We start from the raw sequence: 16,792 nt of genomic DNA, 5'->3' as shown, positions 1-16,792 counted from the left end.
GCCCCAAAAGACCCCCCCAATACCGATGCAAGCAAATATTGAAAACCATTTAAAAAGGGAAATTAAAGAATATTTATCCCAAATTCTCGTACATTTCTAGACCATCGAATAATAATTTTGAATTTTAACAGCGACTCCGAATCGTTAACAGCACAAATGCGCAGGCGCACGCGATCTTTCTCTCCCTCTCTCGCTCTCTGTTCGCTGGTCATTCGTTCCACACCGCAATGGCATCCACAATCCACAAAAGTTGCATTGATTCGTGCCTCGGCACACGATTCATGAGTTCAGTCGATTCAAACGTTTGCGGTACTTTGAAGCGGTCCGTCGTTCCCGAAAAAAGCGTCAAAGTCGTCATCGTCGTCGTCGTCGTTGGCGTCGTTCGTTACGTGCATCGTCGGTGTTTCGTTGCAAGCAAAGTGTGGCATAGATTTGCATGTGAATGAGAAAACCATAGATTGACCCCAGAGCTCCATTTAAGCTCCATTTAAGGCCCAGTTTCTGATTGATGGTTAAGCGGCAGCTTCGTTGTCCACCTCCTCCACGTCGTCGTTGTCGGTGCCATCGTGTTGCGCCTCCGCGTTCGTCGCGTCGCTCCGTTTGTTCTTCGTGAAGAAAAACAAAAAGCCAATTTTTTGCGGCAGTACCGTGTTCTGTCCCTGCTCCTTGCTGTACCAAGTGGCGGTATGGCTGTGGCTGCCACAGGCCGCCGCGTGTGACCGAGTGTCAGTGTTTAAAAAAAAAAAAAAAAAAGGGAGCCGCAATTGAATTGAGTCGCTACAGTCCCCCTTGGGGCATGCCACAGTGCCCAGGATCAACCAGGATGCTCAGCGGATTACAGAAAAGGATTAAATAACAAAGTAATTTGCATACACCCCCCCCCCCACACACACCCCGCCCCACCCCATACAAAACTAAGAATTAATTTATGTATGAAACCCAGAGCCCAGACCCTGCCCCAAGGATCCCTGCCTCTCGGCTCTGAGCGGATGTCCGCTCATGTCCATGTTGCGAGTCAATGAAATTTTTAATTGTGCACGCGTGTCCTGGGAGGGTCCCTCTCCTGATTAACCCCAAGCCCCATACCACCCCCTCACACCTCCAGGAGGCAGGGGTACCGCCTGTCGTGTCCAGTGGGTCCGCCCCCGGCCTCATATTCATGTTTCGCGCATATTTGTCATGCGTCTGGCTCAACGGATGATATGTTGGCCAGTTTCCTGCTCCTGCGTCCTCCTGTGGCCAAGGGACCCCCCCACCCCCCAGCAAGGTGCAACCCCTGAACCGAGCCGACCTTTGGTTTGTGAGCAAAATATGGAAAATAGTTACGAAAAAAATTACAAATAAAAGGAAGTGAAAACTCCACCAAGGGGGAGTATCAGGAATATCCATAGCTCTAGTACATACCTTTCAGATATCCCCCAAAGAGATTTTCTTCAAGCTTCACATAGAATAAAATTCCATTCCATAATAAACTCTTACTTTAAAGGGATTTTTTTTGTAAATTTCCAAAACAAATGAACGAAAACCTTAAAAAAAAGAATAATGGGGCATCCCATGACTTAGTATCGGGTATAACTGTAGAGTTGCGGTGTCCGCAGCAACTCACAACGTTCCACCTCGTTTTATTATACCCGATACTCAAAATGAGTATTGGGGTATATTAGATTTGTGGTAAAAGTGGATGTGTGTAACGTCCAGAAGGAATCGTTTCCGACCCCATAAAGTATATATATTCTTGATCAGCATCAATAGCCGAGTCGATTGAGCCCTGTCTGTCTGGCCGTCTGTCCGTCCGTCCGTCCGTCCGTCCGTCCGTCCGTCCGTCCGTCCCCTTCAGCGCCTAGTGCTCAAAGACTATAAGAGCTAGAGCAACGATGTTTTGGATCCAGACTTCTGTGATATGTCACTGCTACAAAAATATTTCAAAACTTCGCCCCGCCCACTTCCGCCCCCACAAAGGACGAAAATCTGTGGCATCCACATTTTTAAAGATACGATAAAACAAAAAACGCAGAATCGGTAAGGATGACCATATCTTCTACAGTGCAAAATCTGAATCAGATCGTATGATGATTATAGCCAGAATCAAGAAAACAATTTCATTCTTTCTCGCTCTGTCTCTCTCTAACACACAGGTTTCATGGTCGGTTTTGTCAATTGCAAAATATGAGTTCAAGGATCTCAGAACCTATAAAAGCCAGAGCAACCAAATTTGGTATCCACACTCCTGTGATATCGGACCTTGACCGTTTCGTGTCCAAATTTCGCCACACCCCCTTCCGCCCCCGCAAAGGACGAAAATCTGGGGCATCCACAAATCTCAGAGACTATTAAGGCTAGAGTAACCAAATTTGGTATCCGCACTTCTGTTAGATCTCACTATAAAACGTATATCTCAGAATTTCGCCCCACCCCTTTCCGCCCCCACAAAAGACGAAAATCTGTTGCATCCACAATATTGCACATTCGAGAAAACTAAAAACGCAGAATCATAGATAATGACCATATCTATCAGATTGCTGAATCTGGATCAGATCGGATCATTTTTGTAGCCAAAAGCAAGAAATCAATTTTCAGTGGCTACGCAGCGCCCGACGTCACGCTCAGACTGATTTTCTGTCTCTCTCGCACGCACTCTTTGTCGTGTGGTTCAATATTAGCGGCGTCTGCCGCAGGAGAGCCATACTGACTTAGTATCGGGTATAACTGTAGAGTTGCGGTGTCCGCAGCAACTCACAACGTTCCACCTCGTTTTATTTTATTTTGGTTTGCACGTACAGGCAGAGGCAGTGACTGAAGCAGCCGGGCAGGAGATGGGGAAAAGCCACCACATTGACCTCGCGCCTGCCGCCTGCAGCGTTAATTTATAATTTACTCTCTCCGCCTAGAACCCAACCCCCGTCCCACCGTCCCCCCGTCCCACCGTGTTCCCTTCCCCCCTTGCTGCCTTGAGCTTCCACTTTTATTATTATTATTTCCTTTGCCACCCCTCCCGCGACAACAACAACAGCCACAAAAGGCCAACTCCAACTTCTCCTCCTCCTCCACCTCCTCCTCCTCCCCCTGCTGCTCCTGCTCTGGGAGCCATCGTCAACTTTTTGCCTCTTTTGACTTTTTTACATTTGCCGACGGGTCCGTCCGGGTCCTGCTACCCTGTGCGCAGAAGGAAGAACCTTCGATCGCATCAGAATCGATAGAAAATACCTTAAAAATGCTCACTTTCCAAGTGCTTCTTCATGGCTCTGTTGAAGGCTGGGATGGGCTGGGGCTCTCTGCAAGGGTATCAAAAGTTGCAGCAGCATTCGTGCCTTCCTCATTATACCCGATACTCAAAATGAGTATTGGGGTATATTAGATTTGTGGTAAAAGTGGATGTGTGTAACGTCCAGAAGGAATCGTTTCCGACCCCATAAAGTATATATATTCTTGATCAGCATCAATAGCCGAGTCGATTGAGCCCTGTCTGTCTGTCCGTCCGTCCGTCTGTCCGTCTGTCCGTCCCCTTCAGCGCCTAGTCCTCAAAGACTATAAGAGCTAGAGCAACGATAATTTGGATCCAGACTTCTGTGATATGTCACTGCTACAAAAATATTTCAAAACTTCGCCCCGCCCACTTCCGCCCCCACAAAGGACGAAAATCTGTGGCATCCACAATTTTAAAGATATGAGAAAACCAAAAACGTAAAATTGTAGAGAATGACCATATCTTTAAGACTGCGGAATCTGAATTGGATCGTATTATTATTATAGCCAGCATCAAGAAAACAATTTCATTTTGACCATATCTTTAAGACTGCGGAATCTGAATTGGATCGTATTATTATTATAGCCAGCATCAAGAAAACAATTTCATTTTTTCTCGCCCTGTCTCTCTCTAACACACACGTAGCATAGGCGGCTTTGCTTAGAGTAAAACATTAGCGCCTAGATCTCAGAGACTACAAAAGCTAGAGCAACCAAATTTGGTATCCACACTCCTAATATATCGGACCGAGACGAGTTTGTTTCAAAATTTCGCCACACCCCCTTACGCCCCCGCAAAGGACGAAAATCTGGGGATATTCAAAAATCTCAGAGACTATTAAGGCTAAAGAAACCAAATTTGGTATCCGCACTCCTGTTAGATCTTACTAAAAAACGTGTATCTCAAAATTTCGCCCCACCCCCTTCCGCCCACACAAAGGACGAAAATCTGTTGCATCCACAATATTGAGGATACGAAAAAACTAAAAACGCAGAATCATAGATAATGATCATATATATCAGATTGCTGAATCTGGATCAGATCAGATCATTTTTATAGCCAAAAGGAACAAATCAATTTGCACTGGCTACGCAGCCCCCGACGTCACGCTCAGACTGATTTTCTGTCTCTCTCGCACGCACTCCTTGTCGTGTCGTTTAATATTAGCGGCGTCTGCCGGAGTGGCTCTCCCTCCTACTGACTTAGTATCGGGGATAACCGTAGAGTTGCGGTGTCCGCAGCAACTCACAACGTTCCCCCTCGTTTATTTATTATACCCGATACTCAAAATGAGTATTGGGGTATATTAGATTTGTGGTAAAAGTGGATGTGTGTAACGTCCAGAAGGAATCGTTTCCGACCCCATAAAGTATATATATTCTTGATCAGCATCAATAGCCGAGTCGATTGAGCCCTGTCTGTCTGTCTGTCTGTCTGTCCGTCTGTCCGTCTGTCCGTCCGTCCGTCTGTCCGTCCCCTTCAGCGCCTAGTGCTCAAAGACTATAAGAGCTAGAGCAACGATGTTTTGGATCCAGACTTCTGTGATATGTCACTGCTACAAAAATATTTCAAAGCTTCGCCGCGCCCACTTCCGGCCCCACAAAAGACGAAAATCGGTGGCATCCACATTTTTAAAGATACGATAAAACCAAAAACGCAGAATCGTAGAGGATGGCTATATGTTCTAAAGTGTAAAATCTTAACCAGATCGTATAATTATTATAGCCAGAATCAAGAAAACAATTTCATTCTTTCTCGCTCTGTCTCTCTCTAACACACAGGTTTCATGGTCGGTTTTGCCAATTGCAAAATATGAGTTCAAGGATCTCAGAACCTATAAGAGCTAGAGCAACCTAATTTGGTATCCACACTCCTGTGATATCGGACCTTGACCGTTTTGTGTCAAAATTTCGCCTCACCCCCTTCCGCCCCAACAAAGGACGAAAATCTGTTTCATCCACAATATTGCACATTCGAGAAAACTAAAAATCATAGATAATGACTATATCTATCAGATTGCTGAATCTGGATCAGATTGGATCATTTTTGTAGCCAAAAGCAAGAAATCAATTTGCAGTGGCTACGCAGCGCCCGACGTCACGCTCAGACTGATTTTCTGTCTCTCTCGCACGCACTCTTTGTCGTGTCGTTTAATATTAGCGGCGTCTGCCGGAGGAGAGCCATACTGACTAAGTATCGGGTATAAATGTAGAGTTGTGGTGTCCGCAGCAACTCACAGCGTTCTCCCTCGTTTTTTTTACTTTGAATTAAAACAAAACAAAAATCGTAAATGAAAATGAAAAATTTACGGAACAAATGTGAGAGGGAAAAGCGCGTTTGTTTTCCTGGCGGTCGGAAAGTTGACTTGATTTTATTTGCTTTTGATATTTATTAAGTGAAATAAAAATATGTATATTCATGAAAATATGCCCTAAAGAGTGTCCAAATATTTTGGGAATTGCGTTTTTAAAAAGTTTTTATTTAACTTGTAAGTTTACAGATATAGATTTAAGTTGAGGGTCACAAAGGATTCCGGACAAAGGGTTTGCGCGATCTTAGTTTTTAGCTCGACTTTTCGGTGTCGCTTCTGGATCAAGACTGACTTGAACTTTTTGATCTTTGCATCGTCGATCCCTTTCGGGAATAGTTTTTCTATAAACATCTCAATTGATTTCGCCATCCCGAGTATTGCATTTCGTCATCCAAAGAGAGAACTGTAAAATGCCCAAAGTGCAGGATCTGCAGAAAGCCGGGTGTGAGATTGTTTATGGGAAGCCGGGTGTAGGCAAACATTGTTTTTCCATTTAGGCGAGTGTCAAAGATTGGGATTGTGGCGGGAGCCATTGAGATTGTACATCTTAGAAATCAATTAGGCGGAGGCCCAAGATTGAAATTGTTTTCGTTTTAGAAAGCCAAAGATTGTTTACAACTCGTATAAGAGCTCAATAGAATTGGGTACGTTAACTCCCCCCATTCTTAAATGTTTCGTCCCGATACATTTTGAAGTTCTGATAGAGCTCTAATTTCTTCTGATAGTATTTGAATGCTGCTTTCCACTATTTCTTCTGTCGGTATTCTTATTGATTTAATAAGTACAAATTTGATTAATTTATAGCCGAAGTAAAATAACATTATCAATATGAAAATGATTAAAAATAATGTTGTTAATGGTAAGGCCGTATTACCTAATGTTATAAGGGGATTTAAAATATTAACATTATCAAAAGAAAATTGTTTATCATTCGGTTGTACATAATCAACTAATTCAAAATCGCTATATCTATGATGCGATATGTATTTTAGAATTTTACCCTTATCATTTAAGTGGTTTATATTATTTATTATAATTGTGTTGTTGAATATAAGGAGATACGAACCTACCAAAGTAGTATTGTGTACGTTATTATACCCGATACTTAAAATGATTATTGGGGTATATTAGATTTGTGGTAAAAGTGGATGTGTGTAACGTCCAGAAGGAATCGTTTCCGAACCCATAAAGTATATATATTCTTGATCAGCATCAATAGCCGAGTCGATTGAGCCCTGTCTGTCTGTCCGTCCGTCCGTCCGTCCGTCCGTCTGTCCGTCCCCTTCAGCGCCTAGTGCTCAAAGACTATAAGAGCTAGAGCAACGATGTTTTGGATCCAGACTTCTGTGATATGTCACTGCTACAAGAATATTTCAAAACTTTGCCCCGCCCACTTCCGCCCCCACAAAGGCCGAAAATCTGTGGCATCCACAATTTCGACGATACGAGAAAACTAAAATCGCAGAATCGTAAAAGATGATTATATATTCTAGAATGCAAAATCTGAATTGTATCGTATTATTATTATAGCCAGAATCAAGAAAACAATTTCATTCTTTCTAGCTCTGTCTCTCTCTAACACACAGGTTTCATGGTCGGTTTTGCCAATTGCAAAATATGAGTTCAAGGATCTCAGAACCCATAAGAGCTATAGCAACCAAATTTGGTATCCACACTCCTGTGATATCGGACCTTGACCGTTTTGTGACAAAATTTCGCCACACCCCCTTCCGCCCCCACAAAGGACGAAAATCTGGGGCATCCACAAATCTCAGAGACTATTAACGCTAGAGTAACCAAATTTAGTATCCGCACTCCTGTTAAATCTCACTATAAAACGTATATCCCAAAATTTCGCCCCATCCCCTTCCGCCCACACAAAGGACGAAAATCTGTTGCATCCACAATATTGCAGATTCGAGAAAACTAAAAACGCAGAATCATAGATAAGGACCATATCTATCAGATTGCTGAATCTGGATCAGATCAAATAATTTGTATAGCCAAAAGGAACAAATCAATTTGCAGTGGCTACGCAGCGCCCGACGTCACGCTCAGACTGATTTTCTGTCTCTCTCGCACGCACTCTTTGTCGTGTCGTTTAATATTTGCGGCGTCTGCCGGAGGAGAGCCATACTGACTAAGTATCGGGTATAAATGTAGAGTTGCGGTCTCCGCAGCAACTCACAACGTTCCCCCTCGTTTGCAATGGAACTGCAGGGCCGGCGATCGATAGAATGCGCGGGCTTTCTCGCGGCGCCACAAAATTCCAAAAAATACTCGAAATATCGATAGGCTAGGCATCAAAATATTTTTGCCAAATAAATACAAATATGGGAAAATGGAAACCAATTGAAAACCGAACAGAAAATGTCGATTTTGATGACGAATTTTGTGTAAATATTTTCCCATCGAAGCGATGTGTGAAAAGTGGTTTGAATGTCTTACTTTTCGGTTGAAAATGGAAAAATAAACTAAAATATTTTTCTTGATATACTCGTAGTTTTGCCAGTTGTTTGCATCCGTAAAAGGACTAAAATTTCTTGATATTTGCGTATCTTTTAGTTCCCCAAACAATTATTTGTTTATTTTCTAATGTTTAAAGTGGAGGAAAATATTTTTAGTTTTTACTTTAGAGATATGGAAGTATTTCCAGCCCAGGCTTTGATTTATGGCTAAAAAATCCTATCTCCCATTGATCTTGCCCGCAGTCCGGCAACTCCAGTACCTTTGCTTCCCACCAAGTGGCAGCCTTTTTATACCCGATACTCAAAATGAGTATTGGGGTATATTAGATTTGTGGTAAAAGTGGATGTGTGTAACGTCCAGAAGGAATCGTTTCCGACCCCATAAAGTATATATATTCTTGATCAGCATCAATAGCCGAGTCGATTGAGCCCGGTCTGTCTGTCCGACCGTCCGTCTGTCCGTCTGTCCGTCCCCTTCAGCGCCTAGTCCTCAAAGACTATAAGAGCTAGAGCAACGATAATTTGGATCCAGACTTCTGTGATATGTCACTGCTACAAAAATATTTCAAAACTTCGCCCCGCCCACTTCCGCCCCCACAAAGGACGAAAATCTGTGGCATCCACAATTTTAAAGATATGAGAAAACCAAAAACGTAAAATTGTAGAGAATGACCATATCTTTAAGACTGCGGAATCTGAATTGGATCGTATTATTATTATAGCCAGCATCAAGAAAACAATTTCATTTTTTCTCGCCCTGTCTCTCTCTAACACACACGTAGCATAGGCGGCTTTGCTTAGAGTAAAACATTAGCGCCTAGATCTCAGAGACTACAAAAGCTAGAGCAACCAAATTTGGTATCCACACTCCTAATATATCGGACCGAGACGAGTTTGTTTCAAAATTTCGCCACACCCCCTTACGCCCCCGCAAAGGACGAAAATCTGGGGATATTCAAAAATCTCAGAGACTATTAAGGCTAAAGAAACCAAATTTGGTATCCGCACTCCTGTTAGATCTTACTAAAAAACGTGTATCTCAAAATTTCGCCCCACCCCCTTCCGCCCACACAAAGGACGAAAATCTGTTGCATCCACAATATTGAGGATACGAAAAAACTAAAAACGCAGAATCATAGATAATGATCATATATATCAGATTGCTGAATCTGGATCAGATCAGATCATTTTTATAGCCAAAAGGAACAAATCAATTTGCACTGGCTACGCAGCCCCCGACGTCACGCTCAGACTGATTTTCTGTCTCTCTCGCACGCACTCCTTGTCGTGTCGTTTAATATTAGCGGCGTCTGCCGGAGTGGCTCTCCCTCCTACTGACTTAGTATCGGGTATAACCGTAGAGTTGCGGTGTCCGCAGCAACTCACAACGTTCCCCCTCGTTTATTTATTATACCCGATACTCAAAATGAGTATTGGGGTATATTAGATTTGTGGTAAAAGTGGATGTGTGTAACGTCCAGAAGGAATCGTTTCCGAACCCATAAAGTATATATATTCTTGATCAGCATCAATAGCCGAGTCGATTGAGCCCTGTCTGTCTCTCCGTCCGACCATCCGTCCGTCCGTCTGTCCTTCCCCTTCAGCGCCTAGTGCTCAAAGACTATAAGAGCTAGAGCAACGATGTTTTGGATCCAGACTTCTGTGATATGTCACTGCTACAAGAATATTTCAAAACTTTGCCCCGCCCCCTTCCGCCCCCACAAAGGCCGAAAATCTGTGGCATCCACAATTTCGACGATACGAGAAAACTAAAATCGCAGAATCGTAAAAGATGATTATATATTCTAGAATGCAAAATCTGAATTGTATCGTATTATTATTATAGCCAGAATCAAGAAAACAATTTCATTCTTTCTAGCTCTGTCTCTCTCTAACACACAGGTTTCATGGTCGGTTTTGCCAATTGCAAAATATGAGTTCAAGGATCTCAGAACCCATAAGAGCTATAGCAACCAAATTTGGTATCCACACTCCTGTGATATCGGACCTTGACCGTTTTGTGACAAAATTTCGCCACACCCCCTTCCGCCCCCACAAAGGACGAAAATCTGGGGCATCCACAAATCTCAGAGACTATTAACGCTAGAGTAACCAAATTTAGTATCCGCACTCCTGTTAAATCTCACTATAAAACGTATATCCCAAAATTTCGCCCCATCCCCTTCCGCCCACACAAAGGACGAAAATCTGTTGCATCCACAATATTGCAGATTCGAGAAAACTAAAAACGCAGAATCATAGATAAGGACCATATCTATCAGATTGCTGAATCTGGATCAGATCAAATAATTTGTATAGCCAAAAGGAACAAATCAATTTGCAGTGGCTACGCAGCGCCCGACGTCACGCTCAGACTGATTTTCTGTCTCTCTCGCACGCACTCTTTGTCGTGTCGTTTAATATTTGCGGCGTCTGCCGGAGGAGAGCCATACTGACTAAGTATCGGGTATAAATGTAGAGTTGCGGTCTCCGCAGCAACTCACAACGTTCCCCCTCGTTTGCAATGGAACTGCAGGGCCGGCGATCGATAGAATGCGCGGGCTTTCTCGCGGCGCCACAAAATTCCAAAAAATACTCGAAATATCGATAGGCTAGGCATCAAAATATTTTTGCCAAATAAATACAAATATGGGAAAATGGAAACCAATTGAAAACCGAACAGAAAATGTCGATTTTGATGACGAATTTTGTGTAAATATTTTCCCATCGAAGCGATGTGTGAAAAGTGGTTTGAATGTCTTACTTTTCGGTTGAAAATGGAAAAATAAACTAAAATATTTTTCTTGATATACTCGTAGTTTTGCCAGTTGTTTGCATCCGTAAAAGGACTAAAATTTCTTGATATTTGCGTATCTTTTAGTTCCCCAAACAATTATTTGTTTATTTTCTAATGTTTAAAGTGGAGGAAAATATTTTTAGTTTTTACTTTAGAGATATGGAAGTATTTCCAGCCCAGGCTTTGATTTATGGCTAAAAAATCCTATCTCCCATTGATCTTGCCCGCAGTCCGGCAACTCCAGTACCTTTGCTTCCCACCAAGTGGCAGCCTTTTTATACCCGATACTCAAAATGAGTATTGGGGTATATTAGATTTGTGGTAAAAGTGGATGTGTGTAACGTCCAGAAGGAATCGTTTCCGACCCCATAAAGTATATATATTCTTGATCAGCATCAATAGCCGAGTCGATTGAGCCCTGTCTGTCTGTCCGTCCGTCCGTCTGTCCGTCTGTCCGTCCCCTTCAGCGCCTAGTCCTCAAAGACTATAAGAGCTAGAGCAACGATAATTTGGATCCAGACTTCTGTGATATGTCACTGCTACAAAAATATTTCAAAACTTCGCCCCGCCCACTTCCGCCCCCACAAAGGACGAAAATCTGTGGCATCCACAATTTTAAAGATATGAGAAAACCAAAAACGTAAAATTGTAGAGAATGACCATATCTTTAAGACTGCGGAATCTGAATTGGATCGTATTATTATTATAGCCAGCATCAAGAAAACAATTTCATTTTTTCTCGCCCTGTCTCTCTCTAACACACACGTAGCATAGGCGGCTTTGCTTAGAGTAAAACATTAGCGCCTAGATCTCAGAGACTACAAAAGCTAGAGCAACCAAATTTGGTATCCACACTCCTAATATATCGGACCGAGACGAGTTTGTTTCAAAATTTCGCCACACCCCCTTACGCCCCCGCAAAGGACGAAAATCTGGGGATATTCAAAAATCTCAGAGACTATTAAGGCTAAAGAAACCAAATTTGGTATCCGCACTCCTGTTAGATCTTACTAAAAAACGTGTATCTCAAAATTTCGCCGCACCCCCTTCCGCCCACACAAAGGACGAAAATCTGTTGCATCCACAATATTGAGGATACGAGAAAACTAAAAACGCAGAATCATAGATAATGATCATATATATCAGATTGCTGAATCTGGATCAGATCAGATCATTTTTATAGCCAAAAGGAACAAATCAATTTGCACTGGCTACGCAGCCCCCGACGTCACGCTCAGACTGATTTTCTGTCTCTCTCGCACGCACTCCTTGTCGTGTCGTTTAATATTAGCGTCGTCTGCCGGAGTGGCTCTCTCTCCTACTGACTTAGTATCGGGTATAACTGTAGAGTTGCGGTGTCCGAAACAACTCACAACGTTCCCCCTCGTTTTTGTTTTTTTTTGCCTTTAGATTTGTTGTTTTTGCGGAGTTTTTGCTTTTGTTAGCTTCTGTTTTTATACCCGATACTCAAAATGAGTATTGGGGTATATTAGATTTGTGGTAAAAGTGGATGTGTGTAACGTCCAGAAGGAATCGTTTCCGACCCCATAAAGTATATATATTCTTGATCAGCATCAATAGCCGAGTCGATTGAGCCCTGTCTGTCTGTCTGTCTGTCTGTCCGTCTGTCCGTCTGTCCGTCTGTCCGTCTGTCCGTCCGTCCGTCTGTCCGTCCCCTTCAGCGCCTAGTGCTCAAAGACTATAAGAGCTAGAGCAACGATGTTTTGGATCCAGACTTCTGTGATATGTCACTGCTACAAAAATATTTCAAAGCTTCGCCGCGCCCACTTCCGGCCCCACAAAAGACGAAAATCGGTGGCATCCACATTTTTAAAGATACGATAAAACCAAAAACGCAGAATCGTAGAGGATGGCTATATGTTCTAAAGTGTAAAATCTTAACCAGATCGTATAATTATTATAGCCAGAATCAAAAAAACAATTTCATTCTTTCTCGCTCTGTCTCTCTCTAACACACAGGTTTCATGGTCGGTTTTGCCAATTGCAAAATATGAGTTCAAGGATCTCAGAACCTATAAGAGCTAGAGCAACCTAATTTGGTATCCACACTCCTGTGATATCGGACCTTGACCGTTTTGTGTCAAAATTTCGCCTCACCCCCTTCCGCCCCAACAAAGGACGAAAATCTGTTTCATCTACAATATTGCACATTCGAGAAAACTAAAAATCATAGATAATGACTATATCTATCAGATTGCTGAATCTGGATCAGATTGGATCATTTTTGTAGCCAAAAGCAAGAAATCAATTTGCAGTGGCTACGCAGCGCCCGACGTCACGCTCAGACTGATTTTCTGTCTCTCTCGCACGCACTCTTTGTCGTGTCGTTTAATATTAGCGGCGTCTGCCGGAGGAGAGCCATACTGACTAAGTATCGGGTATAAATGTAGAGTTGCGGTGTCCGCAGCAACTCACAGCGTTCTCCCTCGTTTTTTTTACTTTGAATTAAAACAAAACAAAAATCGTAAATGAAAATGAAAAATATACGGAAGAAAGGTGAGAGGGAAAAGCGCGTTTGTTTTCCTGGCGGTCGGAAAGTTGACTTGATTTTATTTGCTTTTGATATTTATTAAGTGAAATAAAAATATGTATATTCATGAAAATATGCCCTAAAGAGTGTCCAAATATTTTGGGAATTGCGTTTTTAAAAAGTTTTTATTTAACTTGTAAGTTTACAGATATAGATTTAAGTTGAGGGTCACAAAGGATTCCGGACAAAGGGTTTGCGCGATCTTAGTTTTTAGCTCGACTTTTCGGTGTCGCTTCTGGATCAAGACTGACTTGAACTTTTTGATCTTTGCATCGTCGATCCCTTTCGGGAATAGTTTTTCTATAAACATCTCAATTGATTTCGCCATCCCGAGTATTGCATTTCGTCATCCAAAGAGAGAACTGTAAAATGCCCAAAGTGCAGGATCTGCAGAAAGCCGGGTGTGAGATTGTTTATGGGAAGCCGGGTGTGGGCAAACATTGTTTTTCCATTTAGGCGAGTGTCAAAGATTGGGATTGTGGCGGGAGCCATTGAGATTGTACATCTTAGAAATCAATTAGGCGGAGGCCCAAGATTGAAATTGTTTTCGTTTTAGAAAGCCAAAGATTGTTTACAACTCGTATAAGAGCTCAATAGAATTGGGTACGTTAACTCCCCCCATTCTTAAATGTTTCGTCCCGATACATTTTGAAGTTCTGATAGAGCTCTAATTTCTTCTGATAGTATTTGAATGCTGCTTTCCACTATTTCTTCTGTCGGTATTCTTATTGATTTAATAAGTACAAATTTGATTAATTTATAGCCGAAGTAAAATAACATTATCAATATGAAAATGATTAAAAATAATGTTGTTAATGGTAAGGCCGTATTACCTTATGTTATAAGGGGATTTAAAATATTAACATTATCAAAAGAAAATTGTTTATCATTCGGTTGTACATAATCAACTAATTCAAAATCGCTATATCTATGATGCGATATGTATTTTAGAATTTTACCCTTATCATTTAAGTGGTTTATATTATTTATTATAATTGTGTTGTTGAATATAAGGAGATACGAACCTACCAAAGTAGTATTGTGTACGTTATTATACCCGATACTTAAAATGATTATTGGGGTATATTAGATTTGTGGTAAAAGTGGATGTGTGTAACGTCCAGAAGGAATCGTTTCCGAACCCATAAAGTATATATATTCTTGATCAGCATCAATAGCCGAGTCGATTGAGCCCTGTCTGTCTGTCCGTCCGTCCGTCCGTCCGTCCGTCCGTCCGTCTGTCCGTCCCCTTCAGCGCCTAGTGCTCAAAGACTATAAGAGCTAGAGCAACGATGTTTTGGATCCAGACTTCTGTGATATGTCACTGCTACAAGAATATTTCAAAACTTTGCCCCGCCCACTTCCGCCCCCACAAAGGCCGAAAATCTGTGGCATCCACAATTTCGACGATACGAGAAAACTAAAATCGCAGAATCGTAAAAGATGATTATATATTCTAGAATGCAAAATCTGAATTGTATCGTATTATTATTATAGCCAGAATCAAGAAAACAATTTCATTCTTTCTAGCTCTGTCTCTCTCTAACACACAGGTTTCATGGTCGGTTTTGCCAATTGCAAAATATGAGTTCAAGGATCTCAGAACCCATAAGAGCTATAGCAACCAAATTTGGTATCCACACTCCTGTGATATCGGACCTTGACCGTTTTGTGACAAAATTTCGCCACACCCCCTTCCGCCCCCACAAAGGACGAAAATCTGGGGCATCCACAAATCTCAGAGACTATTAACGCTAGAGTAACCAAATTTAGTATCCGCACTCCTGTTAAATCTCACTATAAAACGTATATCCCAAAATTTCGCCCCATCCCCTTTCGCCCACACAAAGGACGAAAATCTGTTGCATCCACAATATTGCAGATTCGAGAAAACTAAAAACGCAGAATCATAGATAAGGACCATATCTATCAGATTGCTGAATCTGGATCAGATCAGATAATTTGTATAGCCAAAAGGAACAAATCAATTTGCAGTGGCTACGCAGCGCCCGACGTCACGCTCAGACTGATTTTCTGTCTCTCTCGCACGCACTCTTTGTCGTGTCGTTTAATATTTGCGGCGTCTGCCGGAGGAGAGCCATACTGACTAAGTATCGGGTATAAATGTAGAGTTGCGGTCTCCGCAGCAACTCACAACGTTCCCCCTCGTTTGCAATGGAACTGCAGGGCCGGCGATCGATAGAATGCGCGGGCTTTCTCGCGGCGCCACAAAATACCAAAAAATACTCGAAATATCGATAGGCTAGGCATCAAAATATTTTTGCCAAATAAATACAAATATGGGAAAATGGAAACCAATTGAAAACCGAACAGAAAATGTCGATTTTGATGACGAATTTTGTGTAAATATTTTCCCATCGAAGCGATGTGTGAAAAGTGGTTTGAATGTCTTACTTTTCGGTTGAAAATGGAAAAATAAACTAAAATATTTTTCTTGATATACTCGTAGTTTTGCCAGTTGTTTGCATCCGTAAAAGGACTAAAATTTCTTGATATTTGCGTATCTTTTAGTTCCCCAAACAATTATTTGTTTATTTTCTAATGTTTAAAGTGGAGGAAAATATTTTTAATTTTTACTTTAGAGATATGGAAGTATTTCCAGCCCAGGCTTTGATTTATGGCTAAAAAATCCTATCTCCCATTGATCTTGCCCGCAGTCCGGCAACTCCAGTACCTTTGCTTCCCACCAAGTGGCAGCCTTTTTATACCCGATACTCAAAATGAGTATTGGGGTATATTAGATTTGTGGTAAAAGTGGATGTGTGTAACGTCCAAAAGGAATCGTTTCCGACCCCATAAAGTATATATATTCTTGATCAGCATCAATAGCCGAGTCGATTGAGCCATGTCTGTCTGTCCGTCTGTCCGTCCGTCCGTCTGTCCGTCCCCTTCAGCGCCTAGTGCTCAAAGACTATAAGAGCGAGAGCAACGATGTTTTGGATTCAGACTTCTGTGATATGTCACTGCTACAAGAATATTTCAAAACTTTGCCCCGCCCACTTCCGCCGCCACAAAGTGCTAAAATCTGTGGCATTTACAATTTCAACGATACGAGAAAACGCAGAATCGTAGGAGATGACTATATCTTCTAGAGTGCAAAATCTGAACCAGATCGTATAATTATTATAGCCAGAATCAAGAAAACAATTTCATTCTTTCTCGCTCTGTCTCTCTCTAACACACAGGTTTCATGGTCGGTTTGCAAAATTGCAAAATATGAGTTCAAGGATCTCAGAACCTATAAGAGCTAGAGCAACCTAATTTGGTATCCACACTCCTGTGATATCGGACCTTGACCATTTTGTGTCAAAATTTCGCCCCACCCCCTTCCGCCCACACAAAGAACGAAAATCTGTTGCATCCACAATATTGCACATTCGAGAAAACTAAAGCATCAAGA

The 16,792-nt window shown here is 41.9% G+C and overlaps 1 protein-coding gene across 5 annotated transcripts in view; it reads left to right on the top strand.

Annotated features, from left to right (window-relative positions):
* The first annotated feature begins 307 nt into the window (after positions 1-307).
* Positions 308-16,792, top strand: part of LOC117190098 (hemicentin-2-like) — a 155,370-nt gene continuing 138,885 nt past the window's right edge. For 3 of the 5 annotated variants that reach the window (XM_033395187.1, XM_033395186.1, XM_033395185.1), the window contains exon 1: positions 309-860. The gene's annotated coding sequence lies outside the window, so the exon portion shown is untranslated. Of the gene's footprint in view, positions 861-16,792 lie in introns of all 5 variants that reach the window. The other 2 variants (XM_033395184.1, XM_033395183.1) reach the window with 1 other exon arrangement.

This window comes from Drosophila miranda (assembly GCF_003369915.1).
Source record: "Drosophila miranda strain MSH22 chromosome Y unlocalized genomic scaffold, D.miranda_PacBio2.1 Contig_Y1_pilon, whole genome shotgun sequence".
Classification (NCBI taxonomy): domain Eukaryota; kingdom Metazoa; phylum Arthropoda; class Insecta; order Diptera; family Drosophilidae; genus Drosophila; species Drosophila miranda.
The sequence above is the reverse complement of the archived record's forward strand: the minus strand, read 5'-3'. Positions and strand labels throughout refer to the sequence as shown.